This window comes from Perognathus longimembris, chromosome 1 (assembly GCF_023159225.1).
Source record: "Perognathus longimembris pacificus isolate PPM17 chromosome 1, ASM2315922v1, whole genome shotgun sequence".
Taxonomy (NCBI): domain Eukaryota; kingdom Metazoa; phylum Chordata; class Mammalia; order Rodentia; family Heteromyidae; genus Perognathus; species Perognathus longimembris.
Window position 1 is genome coordinate 101,576,005 of NC_063161.1, and position 27,983 is coordinate 101,603,987.

Consider the following 27,983-nt stretch of genomic DNA (forward strand, 5'->3'; position numbering starts at 1 on the left):
ACAAAGCATATTAATACCTATTTTATCAAATCTAAAATGCCATGGGAAGATTGTAAGATATACCAGTATTTTATATACCAGCAAGAACATAAAACTGCCAAGTAAACTTGTGCATGATGTCAAGATTTCAGAGATGTGGTAGTGTAAAAAAATGCATACCTCTGAATTGATAAATAGCAATGTGATTGTTAATTTTTTTAATTTGAATTATCTTGTTCATGTTCTTTGCTCTACCCAGAATGCCCTTCAATTTACTTACCTACCTCAATCTTAAGGTAATTAACATCTCTTCTATAACCACCCTTTCCTACTGACAATTGGGTAGATTTCACCTATTATGCATCTGTCTCAGCACCGGAAACACTTCAGGAACTGAACTATTTTTACCTCACTCTCATTCTCTCACTTTTTAGACTCAATCGCTTTCGAAAGCAAAGCCTTGATTTGAGGCATTGCTGTTCCTTTGCAGCTATGTAGTTATATATTGTATACTGCTGGATAGTATAAAGACTTTCTTGCAAAATTAAGAATGAATGAGTGTGGGCAAATGATAGTTGGAGTGAATTTTAAACAATGACCAAGTATTACCACTAAACATTCCAGATGGTTTCTTTAAAAAACATAATTCTTTGATGCTCCTCCACAGTATCACTGACTAGGTTAAATGGAGCCTTTATCTAAGATCGTTACATTCCCCTTATTTTCTTATTCTATAATGAACCGAAGCACTTTCCTCTCCTACATCCTCATCAGTTTTCACTACCTAATCCACTGGTTAATATCCTCACCTAGGAATGACAAATTTGAACACATATCACTCATGATGGGTCTTAAAGCCTAAGAATGAATGGAAGATGAATGGAAGACATTAATGTTGGTGTGCAGCTCTGAGGATGTTCTGGAAAACATTTATCATTTGTCTCACAAGGGGAGGCAAGAACTACAATGCAACCATGGAACCCTAATTCTTCCTCATAATGCCAGCCATGATGCATGCCTCTAGACTAGTCAGAATAGAGTAGTCTGATGGAATACGGACACTGAAGATAGTTCTGCCTGGGATCAGATTGCCTAATGTGATCCCTAAACATTTGTGTCCCTAATCTGGGTCTTCTCATCTGCAAAACAAAGAGAAATTGACCTCACTTCAAGATGTTATTTTGCATCAATATGAACAGCATCATCTAGCACTTAGTGAGTATTCTATGGACAACAGCTGCTGTTGATGTTTTATCATTATTATGTAGTATTATTTAGTGTCTGTCCCTGTTGTGTTTTTTCCCTGCTCTCTTTATTGGAATAAGAAGAAAACAGTTCTTTATCATTTTTCATCCAAATTAAGATAATACATGAGGCCGTTTAACTCTGCTCGTTTTCTCCTTTGAGCTTGGAGCCAATTTTATTTTTTAAAACCAGGTGTCATCACAGATAGAAAAAAAAAAGTTTACAATTGGCCAAGTTTGAGTGTTCCTTGGCTTGTCATTCCTTACAAGTAAACCACACAACTTTTCTGACTACCAAATGTGCCGACTTGTGGAGCACTGCTTTCATTTTGAAATAGCGTTTAATTTTAGAGGCAACATGATGTGTTTTAAATATGTATTTATTGCTCAAATAAGGACTGGACAGGATGTCATTCTGGAGTTACCCTATATATCCATCCCAAACCACCGTGTGCTAGTTGGAGAATGGGGATCCCAAGTGATACACATCGTTGAATTTCAAAAAATGAGTGGTCATTTAAGTTATCATCTTTGTTAGGTGAAAGGCGTGGCAGTCAAATAGGTGCTTGTGTTGTAGTTATTACTGATGGGGTTGTCTCTTTTGTAACTATGTCTGTCTAGCTATGGGTCTTCTGGAAACAGCATGGATACAGGGGAACAATACAAAAGGAAATCTAGATGAAAAGAGAAGACAGAAGTAACCAATGCTTTATTGAGTGTGAGTGGTCATTCCACTGACACATATCAAGTACCAACCATGAGTCAGGTAGGCCATGGAGACAGTGGTGAGCAAGATGGACACAATCTCCACAGAGTCCACATTGTCTGCCCATGAAGACCCACAGCAAAGCAACTCCTCATTAGGAAGGAGGCAATTCCTGCTTCTAGGATGAATCATGTCAAATAGCTTCTTTCAAAAGGGGAAAATGACTGTAGAAAAACAATTTCTAAATGGTTTAGCCAAGCACATATGTAAGGCATTTTGAAATATGAAGACAAACAGATATGTAGGTCAGTAGACAAGTAGGTAGGTAGGTAGACAGACAGACAGATAGACAGATTAATGTTCAATTCCTGCTTCCTACCCTCACAGGCTATGTGTCACTGGGGAAAGTCTTTGAAGTCTCCAAGCTTGACCATACTGTTGTGAATGAGGACAATAATAATAACCAACTCATAGGGTTGTTCTGAGGATAAAAGTGTTAGGAGTACCTCTAAGCATCAAGACTTCTTTGCAATGTTTTATACTAAAATATTTCAGTCCACAGGAAAGTTATAGGAATAGTGAAAAAGTAATCTTCAGCTTTACTACTTTTAATTTATTATTATTAATAATGATGATGATAATATTTTAACCACTTAAGAGTAAGTCAGATTTCATACCTTTTAACCCTAAAGGCCTAACTACAGCACAAGCATTAAATTCTAAGACATTTAGCAATGACCTAGTACTAGTGGGCAATATTCAAATCTTATCAACAATAAATGTAGAGTAATTATCTTCTAATCCAGGATCAAACATGCAGTTTAAAAAAAATGCGTGTATGTATGTGTACTGAGGCTTAAACTCAGGGCATCCAGTACTTGTTCAGTCTTTTCACTATGTCTAATGCTCTACCACTTCAGCCAGACCTCCTCTTCCAGGTTTTTGCTGTCAATTAGAGAGAAGAGCCTCTCAGATTTGTTTCCCCATGTTCTCAACTTTGAACCTCAGATCTCACCCTCCAAAGTACCTAGGACTATAGACAAGAACAGCACCTGGCTCTGCAGATGTTTTTGAGTCAAGATGAAATTAGTCTTCAAGAATGGGCTGGTATATGATTGGATACCGGGGCACTAAAGACACATGGAAAACTGGTAAAACTGGAGGAAGCAAAGTGGTGGAGGGTTTGAAGTCTTTAGCATGGTAGTGAAAACCCGATGAGTTTGCATCTAAACTCCACCACTTACTGGCTTTGGGCTCCTCGGTGCCCAGATTTTTAAGATGTTACTTGTTTCAAGAATAAAAAGATCTAGGCTGGGAATATGGCCTAGTGGCAAGAGTGCTTGCCTTGTATACATGAAGCTGTGGGTTTGATTCCCTAGAACCACATTTGTAGAAAATGGCCAGAAGTGGTCCTATGGCTCAAGTGGCAGAGTAGCCTTGAGCGAACTAGAAGCCAGAGACAGTAGTACTCAGGCCCTGAGTTTTTAAGGCCCAGGACTGGTCAAAAAAAAGAATCAAAGATCTAAATGTATGTGATATATTTTAGGAATGACACACAGTAAGTGTTGGCTAACTATTATTAAAGGACTATCTCTGTTACTTTATAAAATATTATTTCTAGCATCTCTTTTATTCCTGAGTGCCCAAAACTGAGGGCTGCTGCCTCTCCACCCAAGATCTTAACACACACACACACACACACACACACACACACACACACACACACACACACACACCCTACCCATCCAATTCTAGCTTTTTTCCTTGCCTCCATTTTTCCCTCTGTCAGATGAATGTTTTTTAAGACTGCTAATAATCTCAGACTAAGGTGCCAGCTACCTCAAGAGCATTTATTACAAAGCCATACTACAATAGAAAAGAATTAAAATTTTAAAACTTGCCCAGCACTAAAAAAAAAAATCAAAATTTGACAAGAAAAAAAATCCAAACAATTTTTTTCAGCCCTGGCCTATGTTTCCTGGTAAATTCAAAACTGAGGTAGAGTTCAAAGCCAATGTGGGTCATTGACAAATAAAGGTTTTGCAACATGAGGCTCAATATTTTCCTCTATTTCTAGATCTTAGCACTTACAACATCTACCTACCTGGCAAGGGTTTCTGTAATAAATCCAAACAAGTGCCTACTATAAAATAGAACTCTTATGCTCCCTTAAAAAAAAAACCTCAAGTGCAATCAGAAAATATCTCTCAATTTTACATGGGAAAATTTGACTGGCCTTTATAGTTAGTTTACAGATACAACTTTGGCCATTTATCAGGCTAGTTTTATATCTCAGCTTCTTCACTCAACCAAGGTTTCTTTAAGAGCTGGCAAGCTTGCTGGGTGCTGGTGTCTCCTGCCTGTAATCCTAGCTATTCAGGAGGCTGAGATCTGAGGATCGTGGTTCAAAGCCATCCAAAGCAAGAAAATCCATGAGACTCTTATTCACACTGTGCCTGCTGAGTCATCATTTTTCTATTATTACTATTAAGTTATCTACCATCATGTGACAGGACTATCATTGATTAATGTAAAGTAAGGCATAATGGGAAACATGGCCTTCTAATCGGTATGCACAAAATGATGGGAATATCTTTTCCTCAGGAATGAAAATATGTCTCAGTATATACCCAACCTTCCCCTGATAAAGGAGAAACAGTAAGTGGGAATGAGTAATCTCAGGCAAACATTGTTATTTTCCGCTTGGGAATTGTGCTTACCCACAGAGGAACTTATGTCCTTACCAGGTTTGGCCTGGCAAAGTCATAGAAATGGGTGAGTAAGTTACTTCTATACTTCTAGTTAGTTACCCAGGCCCATCACACTGAGCTCTTATATAAACCTATTTCCTTCCAACTCATTCTCTATCATAGAAAAACTATAGCCTAATAATAAAAACTTTCAAATATACTAGTTAGAGATTACCTTTACTTACATTTTAAATCCAAAATAGTATGTATTGTGTATAAGTATGTTTTTACAAATCAAATGATATGGGAGTATATAAAGAAAAATCTGACATTGCTAACTCTTTCTACTGTCCCTCCTTTAAGTCAACTCAAACATTCACATGTCTATCCTTCGTCCACAGAGGCTTCTAAGAAGCTCATACAAGCATAAACATAGTTTTCAGATTCCAAAAGCAATGTGAGTTAGGCACACATTGCTTCTATTCTCAAGAGAAATCACCAGAATATACCTGTCATGATGAGGAATAAAAGCTCTAAATATCGCAATAAAACTGACTTCATAGCACAAATCCATTCTTTACACCTGGCTCATCAATAATAAGACACCTATCTTGGACAAAGAATTTCTCAAATGTAAGCCCTATTTCTTTTCTCAAATGGGGTAAGCATAAGGATGAAAAAAACTTTGCAAAGTATATGATTTTTACCATAGAGTGGGACAGGCAAGCTTCTGCTGCCAAGCCCAGCAAAACCAGGTCAAAGAGGCTGCTGGAACAAAGTCATCAGCCTCTTCCAGCTTCCGCTCACACTCTTCTCTCAAACTAAAAATAATAAATTCCTTCATACCAAGCATACTAGGCTTCTTATGTAATGTTTTGTCAAGCCTGCAATGCTTCACAGCTGAAATATAGTAGTGACCATGTAATGAATATCTGTAGATATGGAATAGATTACTACAAAACACAGTAAGGCCTAGGGAATGGCTAAGAACATAAAGGACAAGTGAACTCATTGATCCCATGTTTAAGAACAGAGCCTTTCAATTTGGATAGAGTCACAAATACTCAAAACTACATACAACCTATGGGAGATAAAGAATGTTGAATGTAACGTGACTCCACGGAACTTATGCTATAAAGACATAAGACAAACTCACAGACTTACGATAGACTCACCTAGGTGCAATCAGATACTGTTATTGGATAGTGTAGGACTGAGCATGAAGTTAAACCATAGATACAAGAGTTCAGATAAGAAGGAAATCATCATGTAAATAGATTGCTTGCTAAAGAAGAATATTAACTACAGAAACATTTCTCAATGTTCTTCAAGATACCACAGATGTGTTTAAACGACAAATAATAGAAATTCATGATGATTTCTATGGTGAAATAACTTTGGAAAACCCTAATACAAGAAAGTTCCGTGCATCTTTTTATACTACAGATCTACTTAGAACTATTTACAAAATACAAATGCATATCATAAATCTCCCATAGAAGCAAATAATATACAAAATAGATTGGCTTGAGAAAGCCCTCATGCATGGACTCTATCAAGCCTGACATTGGAAAACCTCCCTTTTAAAAGTAGTGAGTTAAAGCAGGAGAGAATAAAAAACACACAAATGAGAAGGAAATCAGGTACAGACATGGAAACAGAATTGTGGTATCCAGTGAACACAGTTTATCCTAGAGAACAAGCAAGAGTCATAAGTGTCTGTAGAAGTTGGTTCTGATCACGAGAAAGAAGAAACAGAGCTGAAAGACTTCTGTTAGTTATTCCCAAAGACCTGAGCTAATTTAGATATGGATTGAATCCCAAAGGTCTATGTGTTTGAGGCTTGGTCCCCAATCTCATGATATTGACAGGTGATATAAAAAAATTAAAGGCAGAACTTAATGGAAGGTTTTACATCATGGGCCATGTATCCTCCAAGAGGATTGTGGGACTCATTTCCTCTTTCTTTTTCATTTTCAAATGGCTTTGCTCTATTCCCCACTTTCTGCCAGGATATACTGTCTCACCATAAGTTCTAAAGCAATGGGGGCTCTGGCCAGTGCCCGAAATACTCAGCCAAAAAAAATTTTCTCCCCATATAAGTTGATTATCTTGAGTATTTTGTTGTAATACTGGATTTTTAAGGTGGGCATTCTACATTAACCCAGTGGCTCCAAACCTGGTTGTATAATTAGCATCAGCAAGGGACGCTTTCCAAGAATGCAGATTTAAAGACTTGGGATGTAGCTCAGTGGTAGAGATCTTGCCTCGCATGTCCATGACTCTGGGTTTGGTTCCTGAAAAAAGAAAGCTAAATTCCTTGATTCCATCTCAAACCCAATAAGTGCTTTGAGTATAACTGCTCACAAGCATGACAACATCAAGAGCTTTGGGTTTTAAGTTCTGGAACATGAGCCCAGTGCTGGTGGCTCATGCCTATAATCTTAGCTACTAAGGAGGCTAAAATATTAGGACTACCGCTCAAAGCCAGCCTGTGAAGGAAAGGCCATGAGGCTCTTATCTCTAGAAAACTACCCAGATAATTTTATAAGTAGAGCTGTGGCTACCTGGTAGAACACTACTAGCCTTTACCCCCCCCCCAAAAAAAACAAAAGAAGAAGAAGCTTAGGGACAGTGCTCAGGCCCTGTCTTCAAGCCCCTGGATTGGCACACACAAAACAAGCTATCATGTGTTCCACTTGGGTTGCAGGTTATGGTGAAACAGAGTTAACCTGGGAGATTGAGAAAAAAACTAGAGGAGCATATATGCCAGGAGGCAGACAATGCAAAAGGCCCCAGGAAAAGGACAAAATAAGAAAATATTGGGATGGTTTGTCAAAGCAAGACCTAGATTTTAGAATTTGTTTATGAAGTCTTAGGAGATGAAGTTTAACCAGATAAGGAGTACTTCATCAAGTCTATTTTGTGACTTCTTTCCCAAATGACCAAATAAATAGGTCAAATCCAAACCCTGGGAGACTCCATGAATCATGATCACTTTGCCCTTACAAGTCCTGCTTAAATTTCTTATTTACCACAAGAATGTAACTTTCACACCAACTTTCTTCCCACCATAGTCAGCCTTTAAGAATTTTGTCCACAAAGTATAGAATCACCACCCTCACTCATTTCGTTGCCTTCTTGCATTAAACGAAATCAGACTTATACTATGAGACATTACAATTTTTCTGGGCCCCGTGGTGCCTGCACTCCTGTACATGAAGCCTAGATTTTGCCCTCTACTACAGGGCACTCATGGCAAGATGTTATTAAGAATACACATCACCAAGCCATCTCATAAAAATAGAAAGATAAATGAAACAGTATTCCCAGGATTCTACTCTAAAGTCTCATCCATCAGCTATTGTACATCAATTATCAACTAATTAGTACAGAGTGCTTACGCTGACCCCTCAGTTCTCTCATAATGATTTGCCAAGTTAACTCAAAGCTCCTCTGATCCACAGAGACTCACAGTATAGCAATAGTGTTAAATAAAGTTCATGCACAATGAGGCCAGAAATCCAGAGGAAATGCAAGCACATTTGACTGTTTCTCCCTAGACAAAATTTCTCATAGTCCCATGGGAAGGGAGCAGAGGTGTTTGTTAAATAAGCAAACTGTTACTCTGAAAAGCTGCAATATGGATTCCAAAACAATGTATTAATTTATGCTCACTGGCCAGAAGCTCTGGTCTGTTTAGACTCCAGGGAGGGTATGTACGCAGATGAGTACGTTCTTGCTTACAATCTAATTTATTGGGCTTAAGTCAATGTGTTCCTAGTGGAATCATCTGTGGAACTATACAAAGGTAGAATTATTACACTTTAAAAATGAGGATTTCCATATGCACAGCAAAAAGGAAAGGACGCATACTTTCATGGGAAAGACTATGACCAGATGGTTATTCCTAAGTGTACACTTGCTGCTCTGATATCTTAATGGAATCTTAGGCCCTTGAAGATGCCCTCCACCATCCAAGAGCTTTCAAATAATCAAAGGGAGATTGAACTAATACAATAACACTTGGGGAACACCCAATCTTACACTGAGTTATCTTGTGTTGAGTACACAAAGAGCTCACACAAAGAAAAGATCTGTAAAAGTCAAGGCATTTAATGGGAAAGATGGGACTTCAGCTGAGATTTTTAAAGGCTGGAGGGGAAGGATGTAAAGAGGGTGGGATATTAGAAAGAGCAGCCCAGATGGGAAAAGATAGGAAATATGCAAAAATGGAGGAAACATGGGCGAATTACTAAAACGGAAGGTCCTAGAGCCAGAATGGTATCACTTCCCAGTGATGGGACCTGGGGTAACTTCTTTAAACTTTTTGCCTCTGTTCATCTGGAAAACACCTCTTAACTGTTCCCACCTTCATAAGAGTACATAGTCAATGAATGTGACATCCTTAGAATAGTGTGGAGTACACAGGAAGCTTCCTATAAGCTTTAAGCATTCATATTGGGACTAAAGAGTTATCAGATTTCACAGAACCTTCACTGCCAAGTATACAAAAGAACTTCAGTCACTCTACATTAATACAATTGTTGGACACAATTGTTGGTATGACTTTTTAATCTAAATTACTGATGGTTTGAGATGATATGAGACGACAGTGGGGGACTATGAAAAGAACAGTATAACTACCATGAGTAAATATCAAAGGCAGAAATCCAACTAGAAAGACACTGCCATGATCTCAGGCTGAGGGTTGGGCAGATGAACATACTATATAAAGCAAATGGAACCCACCTTACGGAATTAGGAAACAAAAACACACAGTAGGAAAACACGAATATTGTCACCGTGCCTTTAAGAAGTATCAAATTTGTTGAATGGGAACCCCTTTGTAAACTATGAGAAAAAAAATGAAAATATAATTAAAAAAACACAAGTACCAAATTCTAAATCTTTCTTTCATAAATCAAGGTGGTGTTTCTTGATACTTTCCCCCAAGCCCATCAAAAACAAAGATTGTTTGGTAAAGATTAATGGCAAAGCTTCCATTAGTGAAACCCTTCAAGAGCTGAAATAATGATTTGGATCTCTCTATTCAACAAATATTTCCTAAACAAATGGGTAAAATAGGACTTTTGGAGCTGGAAACAAGAGCTCACATCTATAATCTCTGCCTCTGTACTCAAAATGAAGAAGTCTGGAGAAAGTTTGGAAGGTAGCCTATGCAAAAAGTTAGAGAGAGTCTATCTTATCAAGCAAAATAGATGTGTGCTCTTATAACCCCAGATATGAGAGAGGTATGGATAGGAAGACCATAGGAGATTCTAGGCAAAATCTTGAGAACTTATCTCTAAAAATAACTAAAGCACCTAAGAACTGAGGGTAGAGTGCCTGTCTAGGAAGAGTGAGGATCTGAGTTCCAACATCAGCCTAGAGAAAGAAAGAAAAAAATAAAAGAATATGACTGTAAGTCCAATTAACGAGGCAAATGTAATTTAATTTGAGGTCACAAATGAAGTTGAGAAATACCCCCTCTCCTACTTCATTGTTGGTAGGAATGTAAACTGGTTCAGCCACTCTGGAAAGCTGCATGGAGATTCCTCAGAAGGCTAAGCATAGAGCTCCCCTATGACCCAGCAGCCCCACTTTTGGGCATCTACCCAAAAGACCACAAACAAGAACACACTAAAGCCACCAGCACAACAATGTTCATCGCAGCACAATTTGTCATAGCTAGAATTTGGAAACAACCCAGATGCCCCTCAGTAGACGAATGGATCAGGAAAATGTGGTACATATACACAATGGAATTTTATGACTCTATCAGAAAGAATGATGTTGCCCCATTTGTAAGGAAATGGAAGGACTTGGAAAAAAATTATACTAAGTGAAGTGAGCCAGACCCAAAGAAACATGGACTCTATGGCCTCCCTCATAGGGAATAATTAGCACAGGTTTAGGCTAGTCACAGCAGAGGATCACAAGAGCCCAATAGCTATACCCTTATGAACACAAAAGATGATGCTAAGTGAAATGAACTCCATGTTATGGAAATGACTGTTATATCACTGTTATAATTACTTTCTTTTTTTTTCTGAAATACAACTTTACTCCAATATCTTCGCAGGAGGTTTCTCCCCCCCTCTCCCAGTATATAACAGAAAGCAAAGGGGAGTGGGGGTGGGGGAGGGAGGGAGGGAGGGAGGGAGGGAGGAAGGGAGGGAGGGAGAAAGGGAGGAAAAGAAAGAAAGGAAGGAAGGAAGGAAGGAAGGAAGGAAGGAAGGAAGGAAGGAAGGAAGGAAGGAAGGAAGGAATCACATATTTGGTTTTATCAAAAAAAAATACATGCAATGTGAAACTGTAGCTTCTATTGTTGATGATCCCCTTGTACACCCTTTCTGTGGTTGTACCTGCACTATCTCTGTATCTTATCTGCGTATATTGGAAACCATGTATACAGGTATTAGAACTAGGAAACTGAAAGGGAATACCAAAATCGAGAGACACAGAGTAAAAACGACTAACGATTACAAAAGCAATACTTGCAAAACTGTTTAGTGTAAATCTACTGAACAGCTCATGGGGGGAAAGGGGAAGGGGAAGGGGGTAGGGGGGAATGAGGGAGGAGGTAACAAACAGTACAAGAAATGTATCCAATGCCTAATGTATGAAACTGTAACTGCTCTGTATATCAGTTTGACAATAAAAATTTTTTAAAAATGTGTATGTAAGAAATGTGTATGCAAGAAAGAGGAAAAAGACCCAGGGTAGACTCAATTGTTCATTTTTCCTTGTCCCTAAATTGCTGGAAATATTAAATTGTTTCTTCAGTCCATACTCTGTCCTGTTACACACACACACACACACACACACACACACACACACACACACTTCAACGAGAAAGGTGGGTAGTCTAGTCTACTTAATATAACTTAATTGAAAAGGTTTTGTGTTCTTTTTGGCAAGTAGCTGAGAACTTGTTCAGAAGTAGGCTCCCAACAAATGTCTTCATAACAACTGTAACTTATTAGTGCTTAAAAAGCTTGCATAGTCACCATTAAAGCTAAACCACCTTAGTTTAGCTACTTCCCCCAGACTGTAATTCCTCAAAACCCCCCAGAGACCAATCCCACCAACAAGATTTTTTATGTTCTGTCTTTTGCATGGGCTGTCCAAAAGCATCAGATCCTCTGGAAAGGCAAAAGCTTATAGAGATTATATTCTTTTTCATTACCAATCAGGTCATTCATACTACTACTAAGCAATGAAAAGTACTCCTTCATCTCTACAAGTCACCCAGAGCTGTTCAATGACTTATCAGATACCTGGACTCAAGTCTATGCAGTAGTTCAAGTACATAGCAAGGGAAAAAAAATCACGAACTCATTTGTATTTCATGCTCTTTAGGGGTTATTAGAGAAGAGCTGAAAGCAAACACTGTTTGAAATTGTCCTCTCTTCTTCTACATGGAAGCTTGCATTCACAGAGACAAACCCTAAATTCTCTGAAGTCCTTTTGAGGAAAGACGGAGATGAACAGAGAGGCAAGACAGTGACAGACTTTCAACTAGTGAGAAAGCCCGAGAGAAAGCAGTGTGTGGGATGGGGGAGAAGTGACTTCCTGTCCCATGTACAAAGGCCAGCACTTTGGGTCTGAAGCTTCCAATTCAGCAAAACGTCCTATGCCCAAGTCACACACACAGAACCTCCTAGAGATTACATGGGCTTGTGTGGTGGACATCTCAGCAGTACATGGAGGGATCAAGAACCAGAAAAGCTCCTGAAATGTTTTCTCTGCACAATGACCCCAGGGTAATGTGTCACACTAGCAGAGTGTCAGGATCTCCCTCCAACAGTGAGATTCCATTTCCCACAAATCACAAAAATGACATCTTGGATTTTGATGCATTTTGATTTAAAGGACAATTCCTTGTATACATGAGTGAATGGGTAGAATAAGTCATGCTCACTACATTTATTTAAGATGGGAGAAATAAGAAGGCTTAAAACATCAACCTTTCTGTTCAAGTGACTTGTCTTGGTATAAAATGATAGCATTTTAAGTAAACTGCCAATATATGAAACCTCATTCTAACATCACATATCTCAGGCAATCTGGCCAGACCTATATAACTTGAGTTGCTTTCTGTTTCCTGTACTAAATATTATTTTGAACATATAAGAGAATAGAGTAACGAAAACATCTCTGTATACATGACTGAAACAGAAATTAGTATTGAAGAGGGTGCAATCTGAATTACCCTATAAAGGCTACTTCAGCCACTGTCCTAGCAATAACTCAGTCAATCTGAAATCAGGTCAGTGAGAAGAACCTAAATTCCTTCCCATCGTGATACACAGGATAAAAATAAAATGTAAGCTATGAGTTTTGGCTGGGCACCAGTGGCTCACACCTATAATCCTAGCTACTCAGGGGAAGCTAAGATCTAAAAATTGAGGTTCGAAGTCAGCTCAGGAAAAATACTCCATTAAAACTCTTAGCTCCAACCAACCACCCAAAAGCCAGAAATAGAGGTGTAGTTCTAAGTTCAAGTCCTAATACTGGTGCGTGTGCTCATGCACGCACACACAGACAGACAGACAGACACACACACACACAGTTATGGAATGGTCACTCTTAAATGGTATTTTCTTTTTTAAAAAATTAAAAAAGGAATACAGAAGTGGAGAATTAATATGAAGAAAATGTTGAATGTTAAGTTGAAACTTTATTTCCTAAATATGTACAAATTCTTAGGCAAGAATAAACAATAAATAATAAGATACATAAGACCTTATGGATTTCAAACTAAAGGAGTAAAGAAATGAAATTCTTCCACAGTTCTCAAAGGACTAATTTAGAAGATTTCTGAACTTGGTGGCAAGTGTGCCTCTTTTTCTCCTTGCTGCAGGTGACTATAAACTATGCTAAAACACATTCTTCTCTATTTTTAAAATACTCCATAAGAAACAAAAAGTAAAAAATACAGGCAGAAGTCTCAGTTATATCTTTTGACACCATGGAAGGAACACAGACCTTGAAAACAATGCGTGGTTTGCAAGAATTCCCTATAGGCCACAAAGATTCCCTCCAGACAGCAGGCTACTAACTCTAAATGGAGTCTATTTGCTTCTAAGTCTAAGTAGTACAATTGTATGAATTTTACCATTTAAACATATGCATGTTTCACAGATGTTTTGAGAAACCAAATTATGTTTTAAGACCAAAGAATTAATAAGGAAATAGATTGCTTTGTGCCAAATTACACGAATATCTGTTCTTCTTTCTTCATTCTTAAAGCAATAATCAGACTCTCTGAAATAATCATCTTGTAAAATAAAAATAAAAAGGCAAGTATTTTTTTCTTCTTTTTCCATCTAGCCCTTTTGGAATATAAATGACAAATAAGAAGTATCTAACTTTAAGGTGTGCAAAATTGTATATATTTAAAGTGAAGTAAAGGAAATGTCTATAAGAGGCATATTGTATAAATTTAAAGTGTACAATATATTTCAGATAGATACATAGATAGATGACAGATACACACATATACATCTACACATGTGGTAAACTAATCACAACATAATTAACCTAGTTAATATACTCATCACCTCACAAAGTTACCTTTGTATATGTATGCGTGTATTAAGAATCTCACAGCTACACTCTTAATAAATTTCAAGTATATATATATATATACTACAGTATTATTAACCATAGCCACTATGCTATATATTTGACATCCAGAATTTATTCACCTCGAATAAATGAAAATCTGTACCAATAGCTTTTCTGCTTCCTCCACCCTTACCCCAGCCACCAGCTCTCTCCTCTCTAAGTCCCACTACTTCAGATCCCTTATATAAGTGGGATCATCCAATATTTGTCTTTCTGTGGAACTTTTCCTTCTCCCTTCTTCAACCATCAAGCACACTGACTGAGAAATCTACAGTGAAACCATTTAAAATATCCAGAAGGGATTTTTGCTCTGCGTTCAAAATGCCAGGACCCAGCCAATGAGAAAGAAAAGAGACCAGAAAACTTCTTCCTTCCTTTTGAAACACAGAACACACCTTTGTTTGAAAAGATTTTCCCACCATCTTCTTTCAAAAATGTGTCAGAGGGGCTTAAGGGAGAATGAGAAGGTACAGCAACTGGGATGATTGTTACTGAACCTCAAGGGAGAAAGGGAAGAGACCTAAGATTGAGAAACCTTGTCCCTGAAAATTGTTCTGTCGCCTGATGCCAGCAATGAGGGGAATGTAGGAAACACTTCAGTCCACAAGGAGGAAAGAATAGAGCTTGAAAGAAAGCTGTAAAGAAGACATATAATTCAGCTGGACTGACTTGTTTTTTGACACATAGCCTTGAAAAAAACAATTTTACCCTACAAACTTGGCTAATGAAAACTGGTCTTTTTTTTTTGATAGCTTGTAATGTGTGTTCTACTAACTGCATGAATAGAGAGTGAGAGAGAGAGAGAAAGGCCAGGTATCCAAAGACAGGAAGGTTGTCAGGTTTCTCATTTCTGTGTCATTTCTGTTTAGTCGGTCAAATGAAAATTCAAAACCATATAATTAGATGGTTGTTTATACATGATTAAGCATGAGCTCATTGGACTTCATATGCCAAAAAGTCAGAGATGTGGTTAAAGGCAAGAAGGAACTATTAATAAAAGGAAATAAAGCTGTAATACATTTTTCACTTATGAATAAAAATAACTCAAAGATCTCTAGATGGAAAAAGGGAGAGGGAAAATTAACCACAAGTAGAGGTGAAAAACCAAATGCTTTTCTAAATGGTTAGAATTCATGAGACTTAAAAACATAAGCCACTAGTACAAAAGAAAGCTTGTTGCTCCTCCATAATTCTAATCCTATTTTTTGCTTCTCATAAATATAACTCAAGATGAGAACATATCAAAATTTACCTGCATTATATTTCTTTAGAATTGTTCTGGGAAATATTTAAGCATGAACACGTTGTTCATTTGTGCAAGTTACAGGTTACTTATAACTGTCTCCTTAAGAAATCCTTTTTGGAAAAACCAAAAGCTGACAGCTCTTTTAAAAGGCAATGTTGCCTGGTGCCAGTGACTCACACCTAGCTAACCTAGCTAACCAAGAGGCTGAGATTTGAAGATCATGGTTGAAGACAGGCTGGACAAGAAAGTCTATGGCACTCTTTTCTCCAATTAACCAGAAAAAAAAAAAAAACTGGAAAAGGAGCTGTGACTCCAGTCATAGAGTGCTAGCTCATAGTCAGTGCCCAGGCTCTGAATTCAAGCCTCAGGACCAACCAGCACACACACGCATGCATGCACGCACACACATACATACATACACGAGCAATGTCTGTTTTTCACAAGCAAAGAGTGTGTGCGTGTGTGTGTGTGTTCCCCCCAAATGAAGTTAGCCAAATTAAAGATCCATTTCTTTGTACATACCTTCATAAAGTTAAGACAAACCCCTCCAGACCTCCCAGAAAATCTGCAATCACAGATTAGGACTCTGAAATGTGGTAAATCAACTGTTCATAGATCCATATCCACCTATATAGACAGGGGTCAGTGAGCAAGTCTTTCAGATGACAGAGAGGAAACTGAGCCAGGATCACTCTACTACACCATGTGAGGATGGTTTTAATCCTCTGTAACAACTGCTCCTTTGAGGAAAATACATCAATACAAAGTTCCTCAGGAGACCAGCATGAGAAAGGAACAACCTAGTCTCAGAGGTGGTTCAACTAAGTGTGCTGTTTTCTATAAGCAAACAACTCTTACAGGCATGTGCTGTGATAGGTTTGAGAATCAATTGATTGGCATGACACAATCTAAACCAAATAGCTAAGTAAACCCATAGAAAACTCAACGATAGTCCTTAAAAAGGAGACTAAAATGAACCTTGTAACCTTAAAAAAAAAAAAAGTTCACAATGCCTAAGAAGCAAAAACATTGCCTTAAGGAGTCTCAGTCATGTAATTTCCCAGTCTGCTGGGACTTGGGACTTCAGTCTCCTTCCCTCTTCTTTTCTCTTTCTTTCTCCTCCCCTCCTTTCCTCTCTCATCTCTCTCCCGAGACATCTCCTCTTCTTTCCTCCCTTCTTCCCTTATGGAGTTTCAATCAGTTCAGTTTTGACTCCCAGAGCAACAAATGAAGTGGACAAAGGAGAGGAGACTACAGTCAAATTCACTGTATATGCCACAATACCAAGAAAAGTAAGGGAGGGGGAAAACCAAAATCGAGAGACACAGGGTAAAAAAGACAAATGACTACAAAAGCAATACTTGCAAAACTGTTTGGTGTAAATGAACTGAACAACTCATGGGGGGGAAAGGGAAAGGGGGAGGGGAGAGGGGGAATGAGGGAGGAGGTAACAAACAGTACAAGAAATGTATCCAATGCCTAACGTATGAAACTGTAACCTCTCTGAACATGTTTGACAATAAAATTTTTTAAAAATCAAGAAGAAGAAAAGTAAGGGAGGGGAAGTTTATAAAACAAAAGGTTCAATAGAAGTTAAACCCATAAAATTAATAAAATACAAAAACTTCAAGAAAGCTCATCACAAAACGTTAAGCTTGTCAAGAGTGTATACCTGAAATGATATAGATGAGGCTCAGCACAATACTCATTTAACTATTTTAGTCTCCAAAACTTACAAATTCCCTACATGTTTTGCATGAGATAGGCACTTTGTTCTGAAGATACTTTAAAAAAATTATTGACCTACTTTAGTCTAACTCAGTTCTTAGCACATTTGTTTAGTTTTAGAAGCCACCCAAAGCTGAGAAAGTGAACTTTCCTAAAAGCAGTGTTTCCAGGTGATTCAGAGGTGGTCTTTCATATTGAAGACAGGTGAGGAGAAAAATCCTGCAACATTAGTAAGTACAGATAATTTGAAAGAGTTCAATATCTACTCTAGTTCCAGATAAGGAACATGCTCGTTTATTCCTAAACAATGTGTGGCATGTAACTGAAAACCGTTTTCATCAATAATTAATATTAATAATTAACAAGTATAAACAACAGAAATACCTTTTGGAAATGTTTCAGCCAGGCTCTTTTCCTCATTCCACAGGCTGCCTAGTGCCCCTCTTTCCTCCCTCTGTGGGGTTAATAACTAAACTTTCCCTCATCTCTGACATGCAACACTACCCAGCTGCAATCCTCACAAGAATGCGTTCACAAACGCATAGACTATAAAGAAGAAAATTCTTATCAAAGGTACCTGAAACTGGCAAACAGATTCTGAATCGGCAACCATGCAGTGGATACTTCACTGAGTTTTCCTCTAGGAACGACAGATCCTGACGAAATGTCACCTCTGATGATTTAATTTTTGTCTTTAGCCTCAAAATAAAAATCAAATATTCCTCTACATACATAGCAGAAGGAAGGATAATTAATGCCAAAGCAACTCGCCTAACCAGGCCAGAACCAATGGATCAGAATGCTTTTTTTTTTTGTCTTTATTTTATTTTAGTGCTGGTACTGGGACTCAAGCTCAGGGCCTCAAGCTCTCATTTGTTTGTTTATTTGTTTGCTCAAGACTGCTGTTCTACCAATTGAGCCACTCCTCTACTTCTGGCTTTTTGGTGGTTAACTGGAAATAGGAGTCTTCATGGGCCTTTCTGGCTACACTAGCTCCAAATCATGATCTTCAAATCTCAACCTCCTGAGTAGCTAGGATTACAGGTATGAACCATTAGTACCTGGCTTTGTATCCGAATTTGTTTTATAAGTGACACCTTGTAATTATACAAATCTATGTACTATAAAATGATACTATGAGACATGTATACTAAGGATCTTCATTTGCATTCAATCTAACTTCACATTCCCTTTGACTTTTTAAAAACTAAATTGTCATTATCTGCATTCATTTGTGTGCCCAGGAGTATCTTCAGAGTCAAATGTCTTGTTACGAGTTAAAGACATCTTACTACCTGCCTTATTTTCCAACCACCTTAGCACCTGACATTACAACTTGAAGCAAAGTATAATTCATCTCCTTAACATCAAGTTCAACATCACGATATCTACCTGTGTACTTACCTACGTATCGACCTTTTACAACTAACACAAATAGTAACTCCAGACCCCTTATTGACCCACACTTTCATTTCTATACACATTACCACCATTTTTGTGAACAGTTCTCAGAACCGTTCATAAATTGACCATCCAAGGCACCTCATGCTTAAATTGTTTATGCTCTCAGGCTACTTGAGCACTGCACAGCAAGGATTCCACAGGCAATGTCTACCTGGGTGTGTGGGGGTGCAGAATGTCTCACTCTTGGCTGGGAGCCAGCTGTGCAGAGGACTTTACATACATTTCCAGGACTACTTGCACCATGATTTCACCAAATACAGGCAACAGGAACAATCAGAGCCAGGATGGTGTGCAGAAAGCCTCTAACAAATGCACTCTCCCCTTCAAGTAGAACTGCCAGTCAAGTCAGCCAGCACTGGCCAGCGTGAACAATACCTGGCAGGTCATTAACTTGCCTGGGTCAGAGCAGATGGTTGTGAGCTCAACCACCTTTGTGAAAGTACTATTTTAGCTGCTGACTTTATACAAATTAAACCCATAATTTTATAATGGCTAAACTAGGAATGTGTTCAAAAATAGCCAAGTCTCTACAAACCCTGTAGAAGACACCCAGAGAATACACAAAATAACTTCCAGTATCTGTGGCTCACATTTGCACAAGGCTCTAGGATTATGACAAATGTATTCACACTGAAAATAAGCAAATCTGAGGTGGAAGGTGGGTCTTGTTTTAAGTGAGGTGGTTATCACCAGGATTTTTCCCTTGCTTTTTTTTTCCTTTTGTAGAAAAAAAAAAAGTTAGTTGTTAACTGCCCAAGGAAGTTAAAGTTTAACCTGAAAGCTGGGAACACTTGACCATCTAACTCCCACTCCTTTTTCCTTTTTCCTATTATAGTGACAGCGGCTGCCAAAAAAACTCTTACTAATGATTGCTGATTCTGGATGATCTGGCTACATTTGTTTCCCCACTGCCCCACTTCCAGCTGCAATTCACCAACACGGTCCATCCCTTCATAATGCCTTGCATCCAGGGCAACCTGGAGTCCCAGATCACAATCCCTGCCATCTCCCATGGGCAAAGATCTGCTGATTTCACTCTCCCCTTGAAACAAACTTCCCATGTTCCCGTCTCTGACTCCAAGTTCCCAGGGCTTTATCCCTTCTCCAAACACCGGGCTCATGCCATTTATGCACTATTACTAGTTTTTGTACTGACCACTGCTGTCTCATGTATCTGTACCTTTACCTCTTAACTAGCAAGTGAGAAGATAAAGACTATACCTTCTCTGCCTTTACCAAAGCGCCTCTTCCCTGAAGTCCAGGCCACAGCTTCCTGGCACAGGAAAAACCCTCACTATTGCTTAGGTAATATCCATAGCACTCCTGGAGTACCATATATTTTATCCCAGAGCCTCTTTCCACAAGCAAGTGAGGAAGGACTGCAAGAAAGATATTGTTTAAAAGTAGGGACAGAAATAAAAACAAAACAGGAAGTTTGCTGAGAAGCCAGAGTTCAGGAGCCATGGGACTGGGGTTGCTTCTCTTTGTTGCTCTGGTCAATCCTCAACCCTCTTTCCATGCTCACGCCTACACCTACTGAATGCCCAGCTCCTCCCTCAGCTCCTATGCAGCCCATCAAACTGTTTGACTTGTCACCTTTCCCAGGATGTCCTCACTCTGTGGAAACAGAGGGTAACAAACTTCTGTTTAGAAGTGACATATCAGAGGAATGGAGCTTCCTAACTATCAAAAATGATCATATTCCTTCATCAAGAACTTACACTACTATAACTACTCTGTGACTATCAGTGTTGATGATACAAATGATTCAGCTATACACTAAGTAGGGAGGTCTGGCCAGTGCCATATTGATCACAGGGTGAATAGTAGGGTCTGGAATCTTGTCTTCATGATGGGAGAAGGTGAACCCCCACACCTCCAGATGATGGGAATGCTTGAATCCCTGGAGAAAGAGGTGGGCATTGGCATTATCCAAGGTTAACAAACCTGTCAGTCTAGTGCCTGTGACTGGGAGCTGCCTGTGACCCTGCCCCCTGACCCAAACCTATTTAGGCTAGGACCCTCTCAGTCCCTCAGAGATTTGCCATGCCAAATGTCTCCACGTTCTCATCCTGTCTCCCGTTTCTTCTCCAGTCACCATGGTGTTCCAATTCAGCTCTCCATTGGAATGAATTGGTTTGTTGGTGTTGTCTTTGTTCTCTCTTTCCTCTCTGGCCTGCTTCCTAACTATGTTGAGTGACTTTGTGGGCTGCAGGCCTTTGTAACAATTGGCTGCCTGCAAACTACTAGTGCTCCAATAAAGACTCCAAGATTCAACCTCTCAAAATGTAGCTTCTCTGTTTTCCTACCTTACAACACTATCCACAAGATGAAACTGACATGAGTGGAAAACTTACTATCAAAGGAGCAGTTTTGGCTCTGTTTCTTCATAAAGAAGCCCTGATTATCACCCATTTTACAAAGAAGAACTTCGAACATTCAGGAAACATATTAACTTACTAAGTGTGTGGAGTCATAGCTAAAGCAATCCAACAGCAATTAAATGCATAGATTGTCACCCACCTCCCCCTCCACACAACCAGACATATCTAACCAAGAGAAAGCACAGGACAATTAGAAACCCATTCTTCTCCCTAAGACAGAACCAGTACCCACAGCTGCAATACCTCAGCTCCCATGCATAAGCAAGAGTCAAAATGACACCTGATTTGCTATCAACAGTGCCAGGTATGCATGTAAAAATAGATGACACCAATTCTGACCTTTGTGGTAGTAATTAAATGATTATTATAGAGCCTTTCTTCCGTTCAGGAAGTTTTGGTGCTTTACGTCAAATTCATTTGTGTTTGGTCATTCATTCAGTAAATTACATGGTATCAGCAGGTAAAATAGAATAGTGGGATTGCAGCATGGAATGGTATCTAGTAAAGTAATATTTTTAAGCAGTTGTTAGGATACTGAAGAAACAGATGATGATGATGATGATGATGATGATGATGATGATGATATTTAGGATCAAGAATGAAAATACTCAGTTGCATAAATCTTACTAATGAAAAGACTAAGTCACTGCAGCAAGCAGTCTTCAAGGCACACACACTTCAACGGGAATATAAGAACATGATACACATGTTCATATATATACACTTATATAAGCATCAAGACTGTTACACAATGTATCAAGTACAGTAAGAAGTCAAGAGAATATACCTTTAAGGGAGAATTTTTCATGCAAACATGACACTAAATAGGACCCTCTTCCACTAGAAATTAGCCTACCTTGAAAATACTAAAAACACAACTTAATCAGGGTAGGGGATCAGAGGGGTATCTTTTCTAAATTTCTACCTCCTTAGTCCAAACTTTCACCTTGCAAAACTGCCCTCATCCACAAAGAGAGTCCAAGTGGCCACAGACTGTGCCCAGGGAAGCAGCTGTTCCCACATTCTCTATCCAGTGAAAATATTAACATAAGAAGGAGAGAAATGCTAATGGGTGGGTGGGTGGAACCAGTCTTTGGGAGGCAGAAGAGTCTATGCCAGCCAGCAGAGCAGTCAGGAAAGCAGGAGGTCCTTGGACCTATTGGCTGTGTAGGTGAGTATATCTGGCCAAATCGCTTCCACCAGTTTAGTGAGACTATATAATGAGCTATACCTAGCAGCACTTCGCCTGACACAACAAATGTCCATTTCCCCTTTCCACCTGCAGATCACATCTGAAAACTTCCATTTCTCTCATAATCAGAAAAACTACAGCTTCAAGGGTCTCCCTGGTGAGAGACATGCACCCACCCTGCAACCTACTGTACCTTCAATCCACACATTTCTTTGGCAGCAAGGGATATGAGAAATCATGTTTCCAGCCTCCTTCGTTTAAAGGCAGTAAAACTCAAGTTCAGAGAGGTAAAGTGGCTTTCCGCCAACCACATACCTAGTTAAAAGCAGTCAATCCTTGAACAAAAATATTAGTAGGGCATCCAACTCACCCCCACTTTCCACTGCTTCCTACTTCCTCTAGGGGCTGCTGGGTACAAATGAGGTGCCCATGCCTCAAAGGCAGTTAAAATGGCTCTCTGTAGCTGCCAAAATAGACAGAAGGTGGGCTGGAGGGGAGTCCAGCTACCCGATCAGCAGCTGGAAAGCTGTGCACAGCTGGATAGCTGGAGGAGGAAAGGGTGAGCACAAAGGAAGAAACTAGTACAAGAAAGGCCACAAGGACCCCCTGCCTGACAATTATGTCTAAACATCAATTCCATTTCAATCCACAAATGGGATCTGTAAACAACACATACCCCCTTCCCCCAGAGATTTCTCTCTTCTATCCTCTAATATGGAAGACATACAAAAAAGCCATACACGCCCACAGATCACATAAAAATGTATGTACTTTTAGAAAAGAGAAATTAGATTGTTTGACTTCATTTGACATAATAGGTTTACCTGCAGTTTGCTCAGAGGTCTCTAAACCTTAGTGGAGTAAAACCTGATTAGCCACAGGTTTCAGTAGAACTATCACCTGTTTATTTTTCTGCCAAATGTAAATGTGCCACAGAACCCACGTTTCAGGCTGATCAGGGACAGCAAGCCTCTTGCTAAGAAAAGAGAAAGGGTCTAATTTAAGCAAATCAAACTTGACAGCATAATTTTCAAAAACTATTTCCAATATTTACAAGCAGAGAGTGAGGCTACAGGCTATTATTATTTCCTGGCCTAATAAGAACTGCAATACAATGGCCCCATTAGCCAGGAAGGACTAGGGGAATTCCTTTTGCATTGTGGCCTTACTTTCTTTGTCTTTGTTGAAAAGGAAAAATTCTGCCTTCAGGAACCCGAAATAATAAAAATGCTCTTCATTATGTCAATGAGTTTAGAAGGAGTCTCCTGGCACAGGGACCTCGCCTACTAATGAAGCATAAGAAATATCTGTCTCTAGTTAAACCTGCTCATACCCTCCACAGCCAGGGCTATCCATGGCTTAGGACAAGAAAAGTGTAGCTATGGAAGGTGAAAGAAAAGGGGTCATTAGAACTAAGACCCTCAGCCCTCCTTGGACCAAACTCCTTAAAATACAACCTAGAAAGCATCAACACATACTAAAAAAGTCGTGCACTGGGGGTTTATACCTATAATCCTAGCTACTCAGGAAGCTGATATATGAGGATCACAGTTCTCACCCAGCCTAGGCAAGAAAGGTCATGAGACTCATCTCCAATTAACCATCTAAAAACTGAAAGTGGAGTTATGGCTCAAAATGATCAAACCCTTGAGCACAAAAGCTCAAGGACAGCACTCAAGCACTGAGTTCAAGCCTTACCCCCTGCAAAAAAAAAAAAAATCCTACAAAATTTAGTTCTATTCAAGTATTTATGGGCTACCCTGCACTGTGGGTCTTGTACAAAGAACCCCAAAAGTCAAATCCTCTCAAGCCCATCAGCCAAGTACAATTCATGCTTCCACTGCTGTTCAAGTATCTGTCAGTGCCATGTAAGTAGATGGTGAAAGCTCCAGTTGCTCCAGTGTCAGGGAACTGAAGGATATGAAGGGTGTGTGAGCCTACAGAAAGCAGAATTCAGGTCGACCATCAGATGAATTTTGAATAGGGTGAAGTCAGTATCTTACTGAGCAGGTAGGCTGAGGGGAACCGAAAAGAAAATGCTTGTGGTCATTGCCAACTGCAAAGACCAAAGATTTTAAGTAGTACCAACTTTTACATTTTGGGGGCCCGTGAGTAGAATTTTTTCTGTTCTCATCCAAAGGTGGTTTTGGTTTGTTTGGGTTGGGTTTGGTGCTTCTTTCCAGTATAAGGTCTACCCCTAAACTAAGGTAGGTAAATTACTACAGGCCTCATATTTATCATTACTAAAATGAAGGGAAAGATTAAATTATCTCCTTCCAACTTCAACATTTTCTGCATAAACACCATTTACTATTTTTTACCAACTTGAATTTCAGAAATAATATCTACCTACAAAATCTGCTAAAAATTAATGTAAAAAAAGAAAATTCAATATGGTGACAAGACACACTAAAAACCATGACACCTGCAAGAGATTTCTTACATCCTATTTATTAGGAGTGTCAAAAGATAACAGGAAAATGTCTTCAAGTAATAATCCCTAGGAACAGCATGTCCTATGGAAAAAGCTACATTTTTCCATGAATACACATAAATATGTGCATTTATATATACAGTCCTGCAAGAGAAAAACTATAGCAAGTATTGGTAGTTTAGTGCAGTTTCTTAGCCTTTGCATAGCTGACATTCTATCTCACAATATCCTGTTGCATGAGGTGCTCTGTAAGTCATGGGAGGTTGAGCAGCATCTGTGCCCTCTACCCATGAGATGCCAGCAGCACCTTCAGTGGAGACAACAAAAACGAAAATCTATCTAGACATTGCCAAATGTCCACAGGAGCCAACGCCACTACAACAGAGAACCACTGATTTGACACAAACTCTGAGTGGACTTTTCCTTACTCATTACCTTGACAAATGGTTCTAAAGTTCATCTGGAAGAATAACTTAGTGCCACTAGCCAAAAGACTACAAAGAAGAAAATACACAGATATTATAAAACTATGGAGTATAAAATCATGGAGTGCAGAAGGAGACTTAATTAAATTGAACACAGAAAAACTAAATGGCCAAAGGTCATGATCACAGATGTAGAGTCATTAGCATATGGTGACATTACACTTGAGCAAGGGAAAGGAGACTCATAAATCCTGATGGGATAACCGTTTATCATAATTTGAAAGGAAAAAGAAAATCAACGCTCAACTTTATTCACCTTAATGTTCTGATATCTACTGCTACCTGACCACTCCACAGCTTGAAAGTCCCTACAACAATAATTTATTATCTTTTGTGGTGCTGGGGGTTGACTGGACTCAGCGGGGGGGGGGGGGGGGAAGGGGCATGGTACTTTGGGTCTCTTATTCATTGTGGTCACATGTCAGCTGAGGTCAACTGAAGGGCGGGCTGGATAGACATCCAAGATGCTTCATGCCCAGGCTGCCAAGGAAAGAATGTATTGGTTAGGGGCTCAGCAAATGTTATACACAGGAAAACAGGCAGGCACATGACCTCAGCATGTGACTGGCAATGCTCACAGCATGGCAGCTGGCTTCCAACAGACAGAGGGGTGGGTGTGAGGACTTTTACACCAGTTAAGGACCAGCCATATAACAAGTGCAGTATTCCACTACACATCGCAGGTCAAAGCAGTCTCAATGCTCACCCAGACTCAAGGGGATCAATTCCATGTCCTGGGACAAAGGAGAGGCAAAGTCACAGTATGGAAGGGAACTATGGGTATCATCAGCTACACTCTACCACAATAAGTACCAAAATTGGTAAATTAAAACACTGAAAATAAAACACAAAACAGCTAGCTGGAGAAAAATGCATTTGAATTCTTACTTTATTTTAGGAGCACTAAGCACAAATTTAACTTCAAAAATGTAAGGTTAATCAGGCACCCTTAGCTCATGCCAGTAATCCTAGGTATTCAAAAGGCTGAAACCTGAGGACTACAGTTCAAAGCCAGTCCAGGTAGCAAAATCCATGAAAATACACTTCCAATTACCTAGCAACAAAAGCCCCACTGGAGACATGGTTCAAGTGGTAAAGCACCAAATTTGAGTGAAAAGTCAAATGAGAGCATGAGGTCCTAATTTCAAACCCCAGTACCAACAAACACACTCACATACAGGCATGTGCATACACACCATCATATTTTCAATGAATTCTGAATTACACAGGAAAAGGTTTATAGCACAATGGGGAGAAAGACAAATCAAAATTTACTGTGAGTATAATCACAGGATATATAGATAGGTTTATCTCTTAAATGTATTAATAGTTGATGGCACAACATCCGGGATGTACTGGCAGGTGATTTTTTGTTCAGCACTTAACAATGTAGATAGTACTTTTGTGTGTTTGTTTGTGGGTCCTGGAGCTTGAACTCAGGGCCTGGATGCTATCCCCTGAGCTTTTTTACTCAAGGCTGGTGCTCTACCACTTGAGCCACATATCCATATCTGGTTTTTTAGTGGTTAATTGGAGATAAGAATCTCACAGTCTTTGCTGCCCAGGCTGACTTCAAACCACAGTCCTCAGATCTCAGTGTCTTGGGTAGCTAGGATTGTAGGTTTAAGCTTCTAGAATTCAGCTGACATCTATTTTCATACTTAGGGGAAAACCATATTTAAAGAAAACCAGTAGTGACAGGGAAAAGATAGTAGTGATAGGTAAGGCAATAACAACAAAAAACACTAGGCAGGTGTGACCCAGTACACACCCACTGGGTCAGTGACCAACTTCCTTCCCCAAGTTGATGGCCTGGCATGGCATAGATCATGTAGGATTGTTTAATGTGAATACTTTATAAACTTTTCCTTTCTGTAGTTCAAAATTTCTTTGCTGAACTCAAAATATCTTCAGAAGCCTTTTTTTGCTTTGTTTTTGTTTGTTTCTGAGATAGGATCTTGTTGTGTAGTCCCCATTGGCTTCAAATTCTCAATCTTCATATCTCTGCCTCCTAAGTGCAAGGATTACAGATGAGTATCACTTTAGCCAGGTGATTGGCCTTCTTCATAGGTCTTTCAAACAATAAAATATTTAGGAAAAAATACACACATGATACTAGCCACCAGCCATCTTTTATAAACAAAAATCCCTCCTGAATTTCAAAGGTTGCTTATTAGCTACAGCCTCTATGGTTGGTTCTTTCTCATGGAGTACAGCAACTGACTTTCTCATGAGTACAGCAACTGACTCATTTATGGTCTCAAAGTTTAGTGTGTCATCATTTAGCATGCCAGAGAGCTTGTGAAACAGACTGTTAGGCCTCACTCACATTCTGACTTGGAGGGTATGCAGTGACAACTGAGAATTTGCTTATTGAACAAGTTCCCAAATGATGTCAGTACTAAGGGTCCCATGACCCTACTTTGAAAATCATTAGTCCCTATATTATTCACACTAGGAATGTATTAGGTTCTATTAATATGTTTCATCATGTATAACCCAAACAAATCCCAGAGCCCTTCCATGTCATTTCAGATGGACTAGTATATCAAAAATCAAATCCAGTCAAAGTGTTGACAAGTCTGGCACTTTTCAGCAACCCAGACTCCTTCACTTCCCTCTCCTCTCCTTCCCTCCCCGCTCTTCTCTCCCTTCCCATATCCTTTCTTCTACTTTCCTTTCCCTTCCCTTTATTCCTTCCTTCCCTCATTCTTCTACCCAACTACCACATGAGAAAACAAACTCTTCCCAACATTCCTGTACAAAGAAGGCTCATCCTTTCTTCCTCTCTCAGT

The 27,983-nt window shown here is 39.2% G+C and overlaps 1 protein-coding gene across 6 annotated transcripts in view; it reads right to left on the reverse strand.

Moving 5' to 3' along the window:
* The window catches only part of Glis3 (GLIS family zinc finger 3), a 446,841-nt gene that overhangs the window by 303,115 nt on the left and 115,743 nt on the right, over window positions 1-27,983 (reverse strand). The window lies entirely within an intron of this gene.